The sequence below is a fragment of the Octopus bimaculoides genome, chromosome 3 (genome assembly GCF_046866305.1).
Source record: "Octopus bimaculoides isolate indiv1 chromosome 3, ASM4686630v1, whole genome shotgun sequence".
In the NCBI taxonomy this organism is placed as follows: Eukaryota; Metazoa; Mollusca; class Cephalopoda; order Octopoda; family Octopodidae; genus Octopus; species Octopus bimaculoides.
The window spans coordinates 68,624,819-68,644,734 of NC_142930.1; the positions used below are offsets into that span (position 1 = coordinate 68,624,819).

General features: G+C 38.1%; 1 protein-coding gene across 1 annotated transcript in view; it reads left to right on the forward strand.

The window, feature by feature from the left end:
- The first annotated feature begins 11,406 nt into the window (after window positions 1-11,406).
- The window catches only part of LOC106882651 (uncharacterized), a 138,977-nt gene continuing 130,467 nt past the window's right edge, over window positions 11,407-19,916 (forward strand). Inside the window, exon 1 of the mRNA XM_014933398.3 lies at window positions 11,407-11,789. The gene's annotated coding sequence lies outside the window, so the exon portion shown is untranslated. The remainder of the gene's footprint in view (window positions 11,790-19,916) is intronic.

The window sequence follows — 19,916 nt, forward strand, 5'->3', positions numbered from 1 at the left end:
AGAATCCCCCCCTAAATTACAAAATAATGGGTGAGAGGAAATCTGCCCTATTTCTCAAATTCTGACAGCAACACTGAAGCTGTAAGCAGGATAATAATCTAATTCTACGCTGAATTCACATTCAAGAATATAAACACGTTTTTAAGCACAACACACACGGAGTCAAATAGAAACACTACCTTTCACCGGTACTGCATGAATGACAGTGCTGTCTCTCCCAAGCGTGAAGCTTCATATCTCGGACATGTTAGCATGTGCACAACAGCCAAACACCGCGTTGCTGGAACTGTGAAGCGCACAGTTCTATACAAGGATTTTTGTATTTTTTTCATAAACTAGAGGATGGCTACTGACATTAAGCTTAAGGATTATATAATGTACAAGTATAAAGAATGAATTAAAGGGAAAAGGACTCATTATATTGAATGTTATCGATAATATCGAGTGGAAATAGGGGGTTGCTGCAGTTCCGTAGTGCTTGTATACGACCCACCACTGACCTACACACACACACACACACACACACACACACACACACACACACACACATACACACACACACACACACCTATATACATACACATGCAAGCATATACAAATACATATATTCATACCTATACGCATAGACATGTACATTCATGCATACATACATACATGCATACATGCATACATACATACATGCATACATACATACATACATACATGCATACATACATACATACATACATACATGCATACATACATACATGCATACATACATACGCCACAGACATTTGTATCATTTCTCGGCTTTAGTTTCAGTTTCAGAGTATTGAAACAATACTGATTAACCTTTCAAGGGGTTGTTGAATTATATAGGGTTACGAAGTATGAAAACCTGGTATGCAATCAGCTTAAGATATAAACAAAACAGATTTTCTCATAAGTTGCTGTCGTCTGCAGAGACTCCGTTTTATGTATGCCGGAAGTTTTTCAATGACATCAATACGAGAAAGCTATGTTAGATAAATATTCTCCTAAAAACTATATTAGGAAGGAAATAAGATGGTAGATTCTATATTTTTTAAAACTTGTAAGCATTCAGAACATTTCGCGGAGCTTAAAAAAATAAAAACCAAATCTTACTTCAAACTAAATCTTAACATTTACTCTATTTCAGCCTTCGAAGTTCTCAGGATTCTTGTCTGAAAGGATGTCAACAAACCGACTTGACTTAACTGTTTGCCTCTCCTATGTATCACATTTGATACAAAGGACATATTTCACAGGCGTTCATGCATTGTATATGATAAACATTCCCAATTCTTTTCGAAGGAAAGCTATATATTATTCAGAACGAATAAAACAAGAGCTCAGTAAAAACGTTTTATACTGGCAAACGGTTAAGTTAAACAACACATAATTTTATTTAATTTCTGAAAGCTTCCAAATAAATCTATCAGTTGGATAAATACCTAATCTGGTGGATAATGAAACGTACGCATATCACACGCTAACAGAACAATTTCTCTAACAGCAGGAGATTTGCTCTAATTGAATAAACCGTCCTCCTTCTGCGCCTCCCGATGGAATTGTTATTAAGTAACGTTTGTGAACTAGATAACTTCCCGTGGCATAGGCATGTGGTATGGGCGGTGAACTGTCTTGCTTTATAGAAAGGAAAAGCGTCCTTAATGAAATATCAAGTCAGAAATAACTAAGAAGCAAGCTAAGCACCGAGGTTTGAATCGTTAACCATTTCGACCACCGCCACCGATTGCAATAGTAAATAAGAGATGTTCTGAAAGGGCCAGTACTATTTACAAGGAAATGATTACAATGGCAATTTTTGTTCTTGTTTAGCTTCTGTTCTACCTTGAATAAACAGCTCTATGGTCAAAAGGCATTCCATCCGAGAATATCTTGCCTTTTTATGGATATATATATATATATATATATATATATATATATATATATATATATATATATATATATATATATATATATATATAGATAGATAGATAGATAGATATAGATAGATAAATAGATAGATATGTAACGGTAAAGATTTAGGGCAACGGCATGTTGTAAGATGTGAAAGATGAACAGTGATTGAAGTTGTAAAGAGATATCGAGATATCTTTATTTATCGTTCTTTTGTTATATATCCAAAACCACGACGGGTTGGTATGTATAATTAGTAAATGGAAAAGCATGCGAGGTAAAAAGAGTTAATTTCGACTGGGGTGTGCACATGATCTCATAGTAGTATATATCATAAAGAGATATGTTAATGTTACAGAGAAAAGAAAGTGAGTTAGTGAAAGTGAAAGTGGTGGGACGAAACAACTGTTTCGTTGGTGAGTTACCACAAAAGTCCCTTTGTGCCTTTTCCATTAGTGACGGCGTTTTGTTCAGCCGGTCAGCCAAACTCGGTTCTCACTAACTCACTTTCTTTCTCTGTAACATTACCATCTCTCTCTATATATATACTACTATGAAATCGTGTACACGTCCCGGCCGAAATTAACTTTTTTACCTCGCATGCTTTTCCATTTACTAATTATATATACCAACCCGTCGTGGTTTTGGATATAATATACAGCTTCAATCACTGTTCATCTTTCATATCTTACAACATGCCATTGCAATAAATCTTTATCATTACAATTGGTGACACTGAGTTAAAGAATTGCAGCCTTCGCCTTCACCTTCGCATCCATCGATTACCCCGGTGACCCCGTCTAAAAACAATTGCTATTTTCTGATGCTACATGCCGCTGCATTTTGCTGATCCCCAAGTTAAGGAATGACAACCTTCGTTACCACTTGTTTCCTCGTTCCACTTGTTACAGTACGCGTAACAGAAAGCACTATACTGAAAAGTAATCTACGATGCACTTCACAACAACGCAACACTGCCGACGCACAACATCTTGACACCTAAGTTTGCCACCCCAGAAACTAACTGGAAGAAAATACGGAAGCCCGCACATGCAATCTTTTCAGTACGCACACGCTTTTCGTCTCGTCCCAACGTACAAACTCTGCATTGTCTACAAACTTTTGCATGTATCTAAGAATCTCACGTAGACTTTCAACAATTCATTTTCTTTGCATGTACATCTTTTCTTTGCATGCACATCATTTTCTTTGCATGCACTAGACTTTTAACAAAGGACACTATTTTCAGCTAAGTTTGTCATTTTTGCTTATTTTATTCTGTTCTGCACACTTTCATTTGTTTACGAGTTACACATTTATCGCGATGCACATATACCGCGATACACACATTCCGCAATGCCCATATTTCGCGATGCAACTAAATTTTATGTGCATATCTTTTTGAATGTTCTATATTATCATTCATATTTTGCATGTACTTTTTTTCGTTCACTTGAAAATGTTTGTATTGTTACATACACACACGCATGCACCTTTCCTCGGCGCCTGGCCTTGCGCACGCATCTGCACACATTGTTCATACACACATACATGTTATCACTGTCACATTCATGCACCATACATGCCTTTCTCGCTTGCTTTTCATGCTCCCTGCGCCCTTGTAGACACAACTCGCCCCTGTAAGACCCTAAGTCGGTCACATATACATAGAGAAAGTTGTTTATCCCTTACAACGCGCCAGCATGCCACACTTTTGCTCCTGCACATTCAAACCATTTAATACCTCATGCACTGGCTGGCATATTCAGCACTGCCTTAATCACTGACATATTCAACACTGTACACTGTATTTGTAATCAATGCACTAGCATTACTGCTTCAGCCTTGCGCCACCTACTTGCACACACACACACGCAACTCTATTATGCCTCTACTGCCTTGTTTTTCAACACGTCTATGCCAGCTCAACTCTTTTCCCGACTCAATGCACGTCGGATGTTCACATGCTCTGCGCTCATGTTTGACATAATTTCCTTCTGTTAGACCCCTGTTTGGTCACGTAATAAATAGAGAAAATTACCTGTCTTGCGCGTCACTCCAGCATGCTACATTGTCGTTCTTACTAACCTCAGCAATTACCCACGACAACACGCCAGACACATTTCACTTCTGAAAAAACTTCAAGGCATTTCACACATTACAATCTTGCAGGAAGATCTACGATATCATGGATTGAGAATACACTCACTCAATCACCTGAGCTTATTTTACAGTGAATTTTGATGCGTGCACCTGGACTCATGTATACGCCCTCACGCGCACGCACGCGCTAACTCATTTTCTGCGCTACCCAGTCACTGACTGCACATTTTGACACGCGAAGCGACACTGCTATTCGGACTTATCCGAATAGAAAAATTCCCATATCCACTTCAATGATCATCTCTCCTGATATGTAAAATTTTCCCTCAGCCATGCATTTCCTTCTCTTCCTCTATCGTTCGTTTCCTTTTCCTGGAACCTCTCTGGTGGGGAAGCTGTATGTAGTGGATCATGCAGGCATAGCATGGATTCGATCCTCAATCGCCAAATTTCACTTAACAGCACAACGAACTTTTTCCATAGAGAAACATTAAGTTGACAGCAGTTACATTTGCCAGATGCCTTCGCTAAGCAGAATAATGTCTTTGCCACTTGACCCCTTCTAACCTTTTGTATGCGGTGGAGAGTTAAATTGACAGAACAATAAACTTTCCAAAATACCCATTGTCTGGATAACGGTGATCTCTTTCTTGCGATTTTGGGATAACTATATATATATAGAGAAGATTCCCAAGCAAAAGTTAGTTATGGAGAAACTAGTTGGCAAAAAGGAGATGACAGAGAGGCGACCTCAGGCAAAATCCAGTTAGCGAGATAATTCAACTGAGAGAAGGCTTACCAGTGAGAATGTCAACTATGACACAGTGTCTTATCACAGCACCATTGCTGTTTAAATGTTAGGCACCATGAAGGTATTATTTTATCGTCTCCCTATATTTGACATTCACTCTGTCTTCCTCTAATTCCTTGTTGGGCAGATAGCAGTTGACCAAACATAACCAGCAACAACATACAAGAAAAGATAACTCTATTCTTTTTATATGATACACACACTTATCCAGGTTGAATTCCAAAAGTGGCAGGAACGCTGGGACCAGTGTATTGCTGCACAATATGACTATTTCAAAGGAGATGATATTAAAACTTAGGCAAATAAGTTATTTTTTTTACTAAACATAACTAGTCCGGGAACCTTTTGATACCGCATCGTATCTGTGAATAAATCCATTAGCTTATTCTGTAAAAAAGGTGCTATCGAAGTAGTTATTCAATCTGTTCACGAATTAAATTTCAATATTTCTGAAATGCATAAAAACAATTTTGTTTAAGTACCTAAGCAACTTTGAATATTCAGTGTTCATTTCAAGGGTCTTCTCCCTACTAACTCTAAGCATGAATATAAGTTAATCTGTGAATATTCATGCTTTTCTTTTGACTTTCCTTGCAAGGATCAGACTTCTGAATCTGTAATAACTTCTATTCTTTCTGTTATTCTTTTATTTGCTTTTGTCATTGAACTGCGGCCATACTAGAGCACTACCTTGAAGGATTTAGTCGAACAAATCGATCCCAGTACTTATTTTTTTAAAGTTTGGTGCTTATTCTATTAAGTTCTTTTGCCGAACCGCTAGGTTACGAAGACGTAAACAAATCAAAACTGGCTGTGAAGTGGCGTGGAGACAAACGCAAAGACACGCACTTACACACGCGTGCGCGCATGCACCCCCCCACACGCACGCACACACACACACACACACACACACAACATATACATACGCTCGCGCGCGCGCACATAATACACATACGTATATACACGTACACATATTCATTCGTATGCACATACACACACGACGAGTTTCACAGTTTCTGTCAACTAAATTCGCTCATAAAGCATGTCGGACTAAAGATAGAGAAGAGGACACGACACAGTGGGACTGAACTCGAAACCACTCGGTTGCAAAATGAACTTCTTAAGTACATAAACATGCCTGCGCCTATGATAAATTGATCAGCTCTATTTGGCAGTTCTAACATTCATCCATTTTGCTCATGGGCCTGCCTTCACGAGTCTTGGAAAACCGTTTTTATCTTAGTACAACGTTACCCAGAGATCCTAAATCACTATATAGTTCACAAAAGATTGAGCATTGAACGAATGAACGGTAATGTTTGAAGAATGACACAGCTGCCCTCAGCTCAAAAACGACTAACAATCATATCATGGGAACAAGTGGTACCAGATATTTCCCATTCGGTTCGTACTCTCCTGGCTGCACTCTACAAAGACATTTCCTTAATTTTCTTCGAAGTATGTTATCCAAGACATCCTTGCCTCAGTAGCTACTACATTCTGGAAAGACAATACTTCTGAAAGGGAAGATGCGTGATTCAAAGTATGAGCTATAAACGGAGACTGTAGAATTAAGACAAGTGATAAATATGTTTTATTTCGCAAGGCTGATAGATAGGTAACTACAGTTTCGATTCATCTCGTAGCAAGCTATATAGATAAGCACGTCACTACAACTGAAATGCCAATTTGTCATTTCGGGTGTAGTTGTCAATTTATCATTTGTCAGCTAGCAAGTATGCTAATGAATTCCATATGATACCAAAACCGACATGACAGTACTCCTATTCTTGCGGAACCTGTTAATAACAGTGTAACACAATTTTTGTCCTTGGGTATTAACTGTTATGTCCTATTTACGTAACCCTAGAAAGTATGAAAAATGGCTAATATTTCCTTCAAACTTTGCTTTTGTTACATTCATTCAAACCCCAATGAATCTCCCTCAACATATAGCTATGGTGCTCCCCACTACTCCTCATAATCAGAGATGCACAAATTGCTAGCCATTAAGGGACATGCTCAAGTGGTTAAGGTCAAACAACTGACAAACAAATATGTGGTATTCAGCAAAGTATTTGCTATAACGATATTTATGTTTCAGCAACACAGCGCTGAATCTGTCTGAAACGTAATGGAAAAACATTGATGTCCAGGTGACAAAAGCAAAGTTTGAAGGGAAACGTAGTAATTTCCTTTGATTTCTAGAGAGGAGAAAATAGGAAATAACACTGACAAAAAATTCTTTAAATAAAAATTTTGTTACACCGTGTAATACTTGCAAATTTGAATCCAGACATTCTTCTCAATGTTACCGATAAACATGCAACACAACCACTAAAGACTTCAATTAAGTGATCTTGCAGGAAAGGGTAAAGAAATTCAGCTTTCTAGCTATAACGTAAAGCGCCTAAAAGACTGTGAAGAGATGCAGTGTAAAAAATCTGTTTGTTGTTTTAAACTGTTCGCACGTGTCATCCAAAGGGCTAACGAATGATCCTTTTTTATATGGTCGCTCGATTGGTTAGAAACAGCAATCAAATATCTGTCAGACCACTCTGCTATATTAAGAAAAGGAAAGATGCATAGGATACTGCGGTTTTAGATATCTTGATAGACAATACCAGAAAATGAGATAAGAAGGTCTTGGCAGGAAAATCTTTGCTCATAAGTCTGTTTAATCAAGATCGATCTGAGTCAAAGCACCAACACCAACAATAAAAATACGTTATGCAATAATTACGGCACAAAGTTTATTCACATTATTAGCTAAATTTGCATGGAAGTAAACATTAACAGACTCCAGAACAAGATTATTTTAGCATGAACATCACGAGCCCTTTAGCACTTAAACCGGCTATATCTGGCCAAAATGTTCTACTTGTTTTACGTTCAAATCAGCTAGATCTGGCCTCTCATACCTACGCTACAGTGTTATTCTAAAAATAAGCAATCACATCATCAAAATCGCAGAGCAACAAGTCAACGCACGATTAATTCAAAACAATGTGAATGATTAAGCGTTACATTTGAAAGAGTAATCTGAATGCTAACGGGTTAAGTGACAATGGCGCATCAACGCTACAAACATCTCTTTTCAGAAACAGCCTGAATGTGGTCACTCGGCTTACTAAAAGCAGCAGTCAAAATTTCTCGTAAATTACATTATACTGCCATGGAGAACACATTGAATAAAGTCTGGATGGACTATTTGAATTTTAAAACGCCCTTGCTCATAATAGTAATACCAGTTCAGTTCTGATTCTACTCAATCCGGACTGAAAAGGGGGTTAAAAAATAACTATATCAATGCTTGTCTATAAGGATTTATCTGTGATTCCGAAAGTAATTAACGATGCAAATCAGGATTGTGTGCCATAATAACATGTCACTTGGCAATATAACTTCGCCGAGGAAATCTAATACGATCGAAACATATCTGGAGTTGTCAGCATAACCCTCAAAGATCATACTCACTCATGCTTTGCAGATCTCAACAGAAACTTCTAAGTTCTCTCCCTTGTTCCTTTTGCTAAGAATTTTCATTACTCCAACCTCACTCAAAGAAAACAAACATTTCTTCTCATTGATAAAAAAATTATTTTAGGCTACCGTATTCAGTATGGTAGCCTGTACTTAATTAAAATGCGTAAAATAGACAAAAACAATTGGACTGTTATGGTTCTGACCGATGTATCTGGTGATTTACTTGTCAATGTCACATCCAGCACTTTTATTAATTGTTTCGAGGACAACACCTATGTGATCGCTCTACATGCAAGAAATCACAACCAAAGCTCTCTCTGTGCAGTCTTTAAAAAGGAAATATCGATCGTGTTGCATTATCCAGGATATACTATTTGAATTGGACTATTTCACATGCCAGGAGGGATACCGTACGATTCTAATATTTGTGATAGTGACGCACAAGTCCTCCATTTGCGTCATTAATAACCTTGGGTATCGCAAAAATCCTTATATAAAAAGATATTTTATGTTGTTGTTTAAGCACATGTTAGTCCTAATTGAGGAGACCTTTTATGATTATGGCAGAAATGTCTTTGATCGTAGGTCTGTTCACCTGGGGGTAAACAACAATAACAAGTTCAAGATCACTGATAAATAAAATGCATAGAATGAAAACAGCTTAACTGTGATCCACAAAACCACGTGGCACACTCTTTCTTGCCCTAAGGGTAAAGACAAACGTTCTTCTAGAATTGGACTCAATAACCACCAATTAATGCCTTGTCATCACTTAAACAAACATCTTGACAGGATATGTTACTTACTCTTTTACTCTTTTACTCTTTACTCTTACTCTTTCACTCTTTACTCTTACTCCTTCACTCTTTACTCTTACTCTTTTACTCTTTACTCTTTCACTCTTTACTCTTACTCTTTTACTCTTACTCTTTTACTCTTACTCTTTCACTCTTTACTCTTACTCTTTTACTCTTACTCTTTTACTCTTTACCCTTACTCTTTTACTCTTTACTCTTTTACTCTTTTACTCTTACTCTTTCACTCTTTACTCTTACTCTTTTACTCTTTACTCTTACTCTCTTACTCTTTTACTCTTTACTCTTACTCTTTTACTCTTTACTCTTTTACTCTTTACTCTTACTCTTTTACTCTTTACTCTTTTACTCTTACTCTTTCACTCTTTACTCTTACTCTTTTACTCTTACTCTTTCACTCTTTACTCTTACTCCTTCACTCTTTACTCTTACTCTTTTACTCTTTACTCTTTTACTCTTTACTCTTACTCTTTTACTCTTTACTCTTACTCTTTTACTCTTACTCTTTCACTCTTTACTCTTACTCTTTTACTCTTTACTCTTACTCTTTTACTTTTACTCTTTCACTCTTTCACTTACTCTTTCACTCTTTACTCTTACTCTTTTACTCTTTACTCTTTTACTCTTACTCTTTCACTCTTTACTCTTACTCTTTTACTCTTTACTCTTACTCTTTTACTCTTACTCTTTCACTCTTTACTCTTACTCCTTTACTCTTTACTCTTACTCTTTTACTCTTACTCTTTCACTCTTTACTCTTACTCTTTTACTCTTACTCTTTCACTCTTTACTCTTATTCTTTTACTCTTTACTCTTACTCTTTTACTCTTACTCTTTCACTCTTTACTCTTACTCTTTTACTCTTTACTCTTACTCTTTTACTCTTTACTCTTACTCTTTTACTCTTACTCTTTTACTCTTTACTCTTACTCTTTTACTCTTTACTCTTTTACTCTTTACTCTTACTCTTTTACTCTTTACTCTTACTCTTTTACTCTTTACTCTTACTCTTTTACTCTTTACTCTTACTCTTTTACTCTTTTACTGTGGCCATACTGGAGCACCGCCTTTAGTCGAGCAAATCGACCCCAGGACTTATTCTTTAGAAGCCTGGTACTTATTCTATCAGTCTCTTTTGCCGAACCGCTAAGTTACGGGGACATAAACACACCAGCATCGGTTGTCAAGCGATGTTGGGGGCACAAACACATACACACAAACACACACACACACACACACACACATATATATATATATACATATATACATATATACGACGGGCTTCTTTCAGTTTCCGTCTACCAAATCCACTCACAAGGCTTTGGTCGCCCGAGGCTATAGTAGAAGACACTTGCCCAAGGTGCCACGCAGTGGGAATGAACCCGGAACCATGTGGTTGGTAAGCAAGCTACTTACCACACAGCTACTCCTGATGTTAATTCGTTATTTGCATACTTTAACTTGTCGACACAACTACTAATTATTGTTTCGCTCCAAGTAGCTCTGAACGAGCAAACCCATGACCAAAAGCGTTTCAGCAAAATGTGTTAAGATGTATATTATTCAATAACCCCCTCCCCCACTCCGCACACACACATCACTTTGTTTGTTTGTTTGTTAAGAAGAATAGGACGTGATTTGAGAGAAATGTTGTTTCTGATTTAGGCACGAGAACAGCAATTTTGGAGCAGTTAGCTGAGATTATAGACCACAATATTTGACTAGTACTTTATTTCATCGACCTTAAAAAGGATGAAAAGCTAAGTTGACGTTGGTAGGATTTGAACTCAGAAAGTAAAGAGCTGGAACAAATACTGGAAGGCAAATTTTTCGAAGGTCTAACAGTTCTGCCAGCTTCGCTAACCTTGAAGAAAGATACATAGTTGTGATTTCTAGTAAGAGCTAAGAAAACTGTGTAGAGCAGGGGTTTTCAAACTGTGGTCCGTGGACCACAGGGGGTCCGCAAGGACAAGACGGGGGGTCCGTGGACAGCAAATACTTTTTATGGGCAATTTGATTTTATATATGTTTTTTAATCGAAATCTTTTAATTGACAATAAACTTATTTGTTAAATACTGTTAAATAAATAAATGTAGAAATATATGCTATTTTAAGCAAATATTTATGTATAAATTTCATAAGCGTTTATAAGAGGGTCCCTAAGGTAAAGCCTGAAATATAAAGGGGTCAGCAAGTCAAAAAGTTTGAAAACCCCTGGTATAGAGGCTCCTCTGTTGGCGTTAGAAGTAGGAGTTGTTTCCCTTTGCTGGGCGGAGTGTGAGAAAACGTGGAAGGCGGAGCTTCGTATGGAATAGTAGTCTCACTCTTTCTCAGAGCTGCTTGTTTTTGTTTTGTTTTGTTTTGTTTTGTTTTTATTTGTGAAGTAACTGAAAAAGAAATAAATACGGTAGAACATGCTAATAAGCATATACAGATAAAACTTAATCAAATGAATATCTAGATATTGGAGAAAGTGGTAAATAGGAAAAGAAAAACTATACATGGTAAACAGTATTTACATCGTTTAGAACAAATGCACCGGCTATAAAAGTGTTGTAGTAACACGAGCTTTTTCTGTACACATCGGTGATGTAACAGGATTAGAAGTGAATAGAGAAAGAAAACAGAATATCACATCGAAAGCTTGGTGGTAAGTCAATGCCTTATTCTTAACCTTCACGCCACACTATTTTCTGTGTATATTATTTTATATTAGTTTTTCGCCTTATTTCCTACAGCTCGGTGAGATATTCAGCTGTTTCGTAATATGTCCAGAAGAGAAAGAGAGAGGGAGGGAAAGAGAGAACTTAAACCGGCTGTTGTGTAGATTGTGTAAGAAGGAAACTAAAATTGTAACCTTCATACCACCGCAACTTAAAACTTTAAACTCACTTTCTCAGCACAACACACGTTCTGTCTCACTCTCTCTCTCTCTCTCTCTCTCTCTCTCTCTCTCTCTCTCTCTCTCTCTCTCTCTCTCTCTCTCTCTCTCTTATTATTATCAGCACTTCATGTTATATTAGTAAATTTTTAAAACCCTGTCTTGTCCACCTTCCCGGACTTGAATCCTTGCCTCTCACCGATCAAATAGATCTCCATTATTAACTTACACTTTTCTTTATTATGTAATTACCTCGTTGACTTTTGTTTATCTTATTTGTATTTCCACCATTCTCGTTCTATTCTACATTCTCTTTATGAATGGTGTGCTTTTCATTTAGACTGACCACATATTATTTATGTGCTTGAGTGCATCCCTGCATGCTGAGTTTATAAGTGTATTTGAAAACGTCGTATATGTGTATGATCATTACACGCATATTTTTCAGAGAAAGTAGGCGACATATGTCTTTCGCACAAAGAAAACGTAGCAATGTTATTGTTTATAACACGTTGTTAACTAACAACCGCTTCGAGGTTTATATACACTTTCACTCACGTATACTACTTACACGCGTCCTCGCACACTTATGCACTAAACAAATGTGTAAGAAAAGGCTTTTGGTTATAGGTCTGCTTGAACAGAGCTGACTTGAGGCTAAACAACAACAAAAGCATGTGTGTATTATTTCTGAATTGTGCCGATAATTTTTGTGTCGTGTTTGTCTTCGTTTATTATTAAGCTCAATAGCATTCAGTCTTCGATCCCAACACCTGATACGTATACTCGGCGATCCTACGGGAAAGCCTTTACACGACCGTTTGGCCTGCTAGAAATAGCAACCAAATTTCCCATAAAATCACATGCTATTATCTTAAAACACACACACACACACACGCACACGCACACACACACACAATACAATACAATAAATAATACCTTTCTAGATATACTATTTTAAAGAAAGCAACAATATCAAAGAGGAGCACGACTGAAATGCATTTGATCGTAGATCTGATTAGTGAAAAGTGCTCTGTAGCTAAAGAACAACTGTGTACGTGCATGCGTGCGTGTGTGTGTATGTTTTGTATGTATGCAGGTATAGTTATATGAATGCACATATGCACACATGTAACTATTCCCTTCGTTAGAATTTATTATTTTGACTGACTGCCTGCTCAGGAGCAATGATATAGGGGGGAAATGGGTGGAGGAGTCTTTGTTACGTTGTCCTGCAATAACTCCAGATATGATCGCATTATATGTGAGTCAAGTAATTCACTATTTTTCGATAAATTCAAGTCATTCTTTTGTGTGCGTGTATATATTTATATGGGTACTTAAGATCGCATAATGCCATATGGGAGTCCTCTGCTTGGTCGCTCAACCTGCAGAAATAACAGTCAGATCTACTTTAACTCACTGGTTACCGAACAAGGAAGTATCCTAAAAAGAAAGGATAGTCATAGCTAGATGACCTTTGATACTAGGTCAGCTTGCATGTTAGCTACACACACACACACACACACACACACACACACACACACACATGTATATATGATATTTATCTATTTATCTGTGTGTGTGTGTGTGTGATTTAACAATGAGTCTTGAGAGACAGTTGTGTCATGGGTTTGCCAGGGTCGACTCAAGGTACCGGCAACTCGGGGCAATCGCCCGGGGCGCCATGTACTAGAGGGCGGCTAGAAGGTGGTGACAAAGACAAGGAAATTTCCACGACCGACAGCTTGTACACGCCGAAATTCAGCTTGCCCGGGACGCCAGAAACCCTAGGGCCAGCCTTGGGGTTTGCACGTGTCGTCACGGTCACAGTCCATATCAATTCTTATTCGGAATTTCCGCTTTGCGAGATGAGTCAGTGGTTAATCCCCGCTCTACATTTGGCTCGATTTATACTTCTCGATGCCCTTACTATCACCAACTACATTACCGATTGTATTGGACGCATTTTATCATTGAAACCTCACTAGAGAGGTTAAGCCCCAACGAAACTAGACTAAGTGTTCTCTCTATCCTACGTTCTCTTCGCTCGGACGCTAACCGCTTCACACATTGTACTAAATGCATTTTATTGTAGCACCAGCTCTAGTGAGGTTGAAACCAGCAAAACTCCTTACTACTCTACGTCAGGGGTTTTCAAACTGTGGTCCGCAAGGACAAGACAGGGGGTCCGTAGACAGCAAATACTTTTTATGGGCAATTTGATTTTATATATGTTTTTTAATCGAAATCTTTTAATTGACAATAAACCTATTTGTTAAATACTGTTAAATAAATAAATGTAAAAATATATGTTATTTTAAGCAAATATTTATGTATAAATTTCATAAGCATTTATAAGGGGGTCCCTAAGGTAAAGCCTGAAATATAAAGGGGTCCGCAAGTCATAGAGTTTGAAAACCCCTGCTCTACGTTGTCCCTGTTCAGGGTACAGTGACTGATAAAGTGAGTCGGTGAAAAGGTGATTGCAAACGAAAAACTAAGGTAAGGAAGAGTAAGATATGATGGGGAAACAGAGTTCGTGTGGTTACGGTGTAGAAAAGGAAGGAGAATTGGGCGACTTACTACTTGGAATAATGGAATAGAAATATTAGTGGAAGGATGTAATGGAGGAAAGACTACAAATGGTGAGAGTAATAAGAGGGAGAAAGAAAGAAAGAAAGAATGAATGAAAAAGAAAATCGATGTGATGCTCCAGCATGACCGCAGCCACTTGGCTGAAACGCATAAATAAATAAATAAATAAATTGACAACTAAATGCTTGGTGGTAAGAGTGTGTAATTGTTGTCAACGGCAAGTGATCTGGTGAAGAGTAGCTAGCAGCACTGGAGGGTAATGTTAATGGGTAGGACAGAGTGTGAGTGATGACAGTCATGGGAAGAGCGAGATGAATGCTAATAAAGGGTAAAAACTAAGCGTGTGTGAGTGTGTGTGTAAGACAAAGAGAGAGAGAGAGAGAGAGGGAGGAGAGGGGAGGGAGAGAGGGACTTATAGTACAGGAGGCGGCATGGAAGGTGTATCGTATGTCAATAGAATTGATGCAATTGCTCGTTACTCGGGCATCGTGACGGGAGAAAGAGAGGGTTGGATAAATGGGGGTAGTGGTGGTGATGGTGAGGAATTGAGTACAGAGAGAACTAGAATCATTCCTCATTTAATGAACGGCATTGTACGGTAAAGAGAGGGAAGGGGGAAAAACTGATCGAAAGATAAGAGGGTATCGCATAGATAAGAGAGGCAGGAGAAGGAGACATAGCAGGTCTAGAATGCGTGAAAAGACCAGACGTGGATATATGTTAAATATCGCAGTCTTCATAACGTCCCCCGTTTTAGCGTACGTTTAGCTTTGTTTGTATGAGTGATAGGATCATCTCTTTTCTGAAGAGCCGCATCCTAGCTTAGTCTTCACCGCTTCATCTCTCTTTTGTCAGCTTGAAGTGCTCGGTGCTTTTCTGTATGGTTGTTATTTTCCATATGCGTCACATGGCCTTACCAGCCCAGTCCTCTTCTGTGCATATTACATCTGATTCGTCTTGCATCCAGTTTATTACTATTATTATTATTATTATTATTATTATTATTTACTCTTCAGGCCCTAAACACTGCTGGGGTAAATATGATGGAGGGGGAAATGTCTCGCTGTAAAAGTAAACACTAGGTGATTATCTCCCTTTGACATCGGCCATCGAGCTTCGGTTGCGCCGTATTCTTGCGGTCACCAAAGAACCACGAAGGTAAACGATTGTCTTCCTTCGGCCTTGGCTATTGGCTTCCAGCTGTGGCGTCGCCTCGCAGACCCCCAAAACACCAGCAGGAATATTCTAAAATGCAAACATGGCCCAAAAATCTCCGTCCTGGAGTTCAGGATGCTCTCTGGCACGAGCGAGTCTTTCAGGATTCTCGTGCGTTCGGCTATTGCCTAACTTGCAACGTTTTGTCCCGTTGATGTAGGGGACTGGATTCTCGAGTACTTTCCATGTTATCGAGTCCTCGCTCATAAGGGATTTGGCCTTATGACATGTTCCTTGCTCATAAGGGATTTGACCTTACGGTGTATCCCAGCTGTGTTTGGGGTCTGAAGATACGCTGTAAGGCCAAACCCGTTGTGAGCGAGAAACCCAGGCTAACCTCATAAACTGGCCTTTCCCATTATAGAATATACATACATACATACATACATACATACATACATACATACATGTATTGTATGTGTTTACTTTACCTGTGAAACAAGTAACAAGTTAAACCAAATGCATAGTGTCAATTTATCGATAAATAGCCTTCATTATATTAGACACGTTGATAGATTTAAGCTTATCTAAGCATGAAACGTTAATAAAACTGAACAAATGTTGCTTTTATAACTATGTGAGGGTATTGTTATACGTGTAGTCAGATGAAAATTATTACACAAAACACACACACATACACACACACGACACACACAGACACATGCGAACGCACACGCACACAGCCGTCCTATTTGTACAGACCAGGATTAAAACTGCTTTCCAGGCGCTTTTATCATACTTTATGTAAATATTACAAAAACGTACATTATCTCGTCATTTTTGGTGTGTATTTTTTAGATTACATTTACTAATGTTTCCTTTCCTAATTGAAGTTGTCAGAGTGTGAATTATGGAGAACCTGGTTGCTATTTCAGTGTGCGCGTCCGTAGGCGTTGATTCAAAGTAAACTTGGTACTTGTTTAGCTCCAGATCAGCCATTGATCGAGCAGATCTGATGAAAGGCATTCTAGTTATAACAATCCCTTCTTTTCGATATCATTGTCCAATATATCTTCTTATGGTTGGTGTGATTTGAGGGAGATTTTGTTGCTATTTACGGTATGGTGTAATTTGTGAGCGATTTGGTGGCTATTCTCTGTCTGTCGTGCGACGTCTTTCAAGAAGCTCCCTCGTTGAACACCGGGGCCAGCCGACATACATTAATGTTGGGAGAAATATTGTTGGCTTGCGATATAACATGCAAATCAGACGATAATCTTATTCTCTTTCTTTCTTTCTTTCGCTCTTTCTTTCTTTCGCTCTTTCTTTCTTTCGCTCTTTCTTTATTACATCGTAATAATCTCCCAAAGAAGTGTTTTTTTTTTAAGAGGAGTGCGTGAGTGTGTGAGGTTTGAGTTATTTTGGTATGGTGTGATATATAGGTGATGAGCGGATGTATCGACAGTATTTCAGTAACATATAGAGATGTACTTACGTAGTTTCCATTATAAATAAAAATACACATGCGGACACATGCTAAATAAATATACAAGCAAGAACGCTCGCGAGCGCACTCGTATTTACGCGAGCTCATAAACATCTTTGCACACACAAACGTTCAAAGTACAGTAATAGTTTTTTAAAACAAACCTTAATCTAGTGGTTATTTTTCATAAATATTGAATTAAAGTTGCAATCATCCCTTGGCTTTGAATGAAAGCATATTAATTTACTAATATAATCTCATTTTGGAAGGAATATCCGTTCTAAGAAATATATTGTATTTGCCTCCATAGTTTAAGATATTTTTCACTATCACTAAATAATCATGGACTCTCCTGTGGTTAGATGACTTGGGGGTTCTGCAATTTTGATAGTGATCAAATGTTTGTGTTCACATAAGTTCACTCCCCCCATCAAATTGACATTACGTGCCACCTGTCAGATGACGAAATGATTACAGAGCCACGTGAAATGAAATGTTTTGCTCAAGAACACAACCCTATCGCGTTCTTAGAAGCACACCGAAACTGTTCACTGTGGACATTCACGGAAGAAAAAAAAAAGAGAGACAGTCTCTATCGACAGAATAAAAGAAGCTTTTCCCGAAACATTTATGCCACTTGCTGACACACCCATCATTCCACAAACACTCCCACCCCCACCACCACAAGCACCACATCCACTCACCAAAACACCAACTACACAAACACATTCTTCACCTTACAGAACACGTTCTGGCAAATCGGTTCATTGACCGAAGAAATTGTCTCGGACTATTTACATTTCTTAACTTTGCCTCGCCAGTGACTGTTCTGGAGAATAGATTTATGCCGCTAGAGACACTGCATTCACATTTTCTCTTTTCTGTATCATTGTACATATATGCTTTGTTCTATTTGACTGCACACCTTTCTTTGCTGAACGTTTTTCCTTGTATTGTATTTTTTCAATTGTTCATACAACTGTTTTGCCATGGTTCATTCTTCTGTGCTCTCCTAGTACACTCTGCCTACCCTACTATTAATCGATCACTTCCGGTCTAAGAGGGAGCCTCTGTAGGCGCATTACCCTCTAGACCCTCTTAGCGGGTAAACAAGCTGACCATACAACATTAAGTTTCAGACAGACACGTGACTTCATCTCTTCCTCTTTTCCGCATGGACACGCAAGCTATGAGGACGCAACTTGACTGGCTCTTTCTTATGCCACAGGCCAGCTTGCAGAGAGGAGCATAGCACAGAAGACCATGGCCTTTACACACCTACCATTCTATTTATCATTCCATTGTGTATATACGTGTGGCCACAGTAAACGTGTTTAAGTTACAACCTTGCTTATGTATGATCTTCATCTGGGTTTACTACCAGCGTGATTACAGCCTTCTGAGAGTCATATTAGGTGGCTCAATAACGACCTGTACCATCTAAATTAGAAACCGCACAACACAATTTCTACAAGTCCACTGCATCCAGATTTTGTAGTGTGTTCAGTAAGCTCGAAATAGTAAAGAAGGACATTTAACTTTAAATGGTTTAATGAAGTAAACTAATCTCCCTGGAGAATGCGACAGATCTAACACACCAGCCAGTTTAACAATATTACCCTGTCCTTGGGTGCCTTTAGTAGAATGCACTTTGTTGCAAACACTCGAATCTTACTCCTGATTCTGTCTTCGTACACGTTTTTCCTGCGGGTATTTTCCTGTGGTGGATTGATCAGACAGGGCATCGGCCATCTCATTCTCACCAGTCTAGAGCCAGCAGAGAACATATGCACTGTCTTTCCTTCCTTCTAAATTGAAATAAAATTCACCTTTGTTTAGTTAATATAAATAGACAGAAATGTTTTCTCCTCGCATATGTTGTTGTTTAGCTCCACGTCAGCTGTGATTATAAAAGACGTTCCATCCGTAACCATACGGTTATTTTTTTTACTAAGCATAGACTATCCTTGACTACATTATACAATGAGTCCGTTTTTTTAAAAGACTGTCGGATTTGATTTGAGACAGATTACGCCACCCGTTGGCTCGTGTGTATGTTGAATATACTTCTGAGTGACGTAATACTATTGAATATTTTTCTTCTACTTCTTTTCCCCCCTTTCAATTTTTTTCTTTTCGCTTCTTTTCTTTCTTTTATGCTTGCTATGAAGTTAGTCCGCATATATTTATAATGTGCATGTATATGTTTTTTTTCTTCTTGTGGCTGCACACTACAGATGATAATGTGTAGCCAACAGATCGTGTAGTACCTCCTCTTACTCGGTACCTCGTCCCTTCCCTTACACTGTATATGCAAGCCGTATTTACACAAAACCATAGCTGTTGTTTAGTTCTAGCTCAGCTTTCAGCAGACACTTATGATCAAAAGCATTCCAGCTTCGACCAACCCGTCTTTTTCTCAATATAGTCTAATTTAGTCTTCCTGTTAAAGTATGAATCTGGCTCCTATTATTAGTAAGCCAAGCGCATTGGCTATGTATACATTATAAGCTATTATTTTCTCAATGTTAAGTCAACTTTATAATTTCTCATAGATATTTATTCTTGCAGCAATCTAAAGCTTTTCACTGTTATTAATCTGATTTTACTCTCTCCTTTTCCCCAATAGTTTCTTTTTAACTTGTATTTCATGTTTA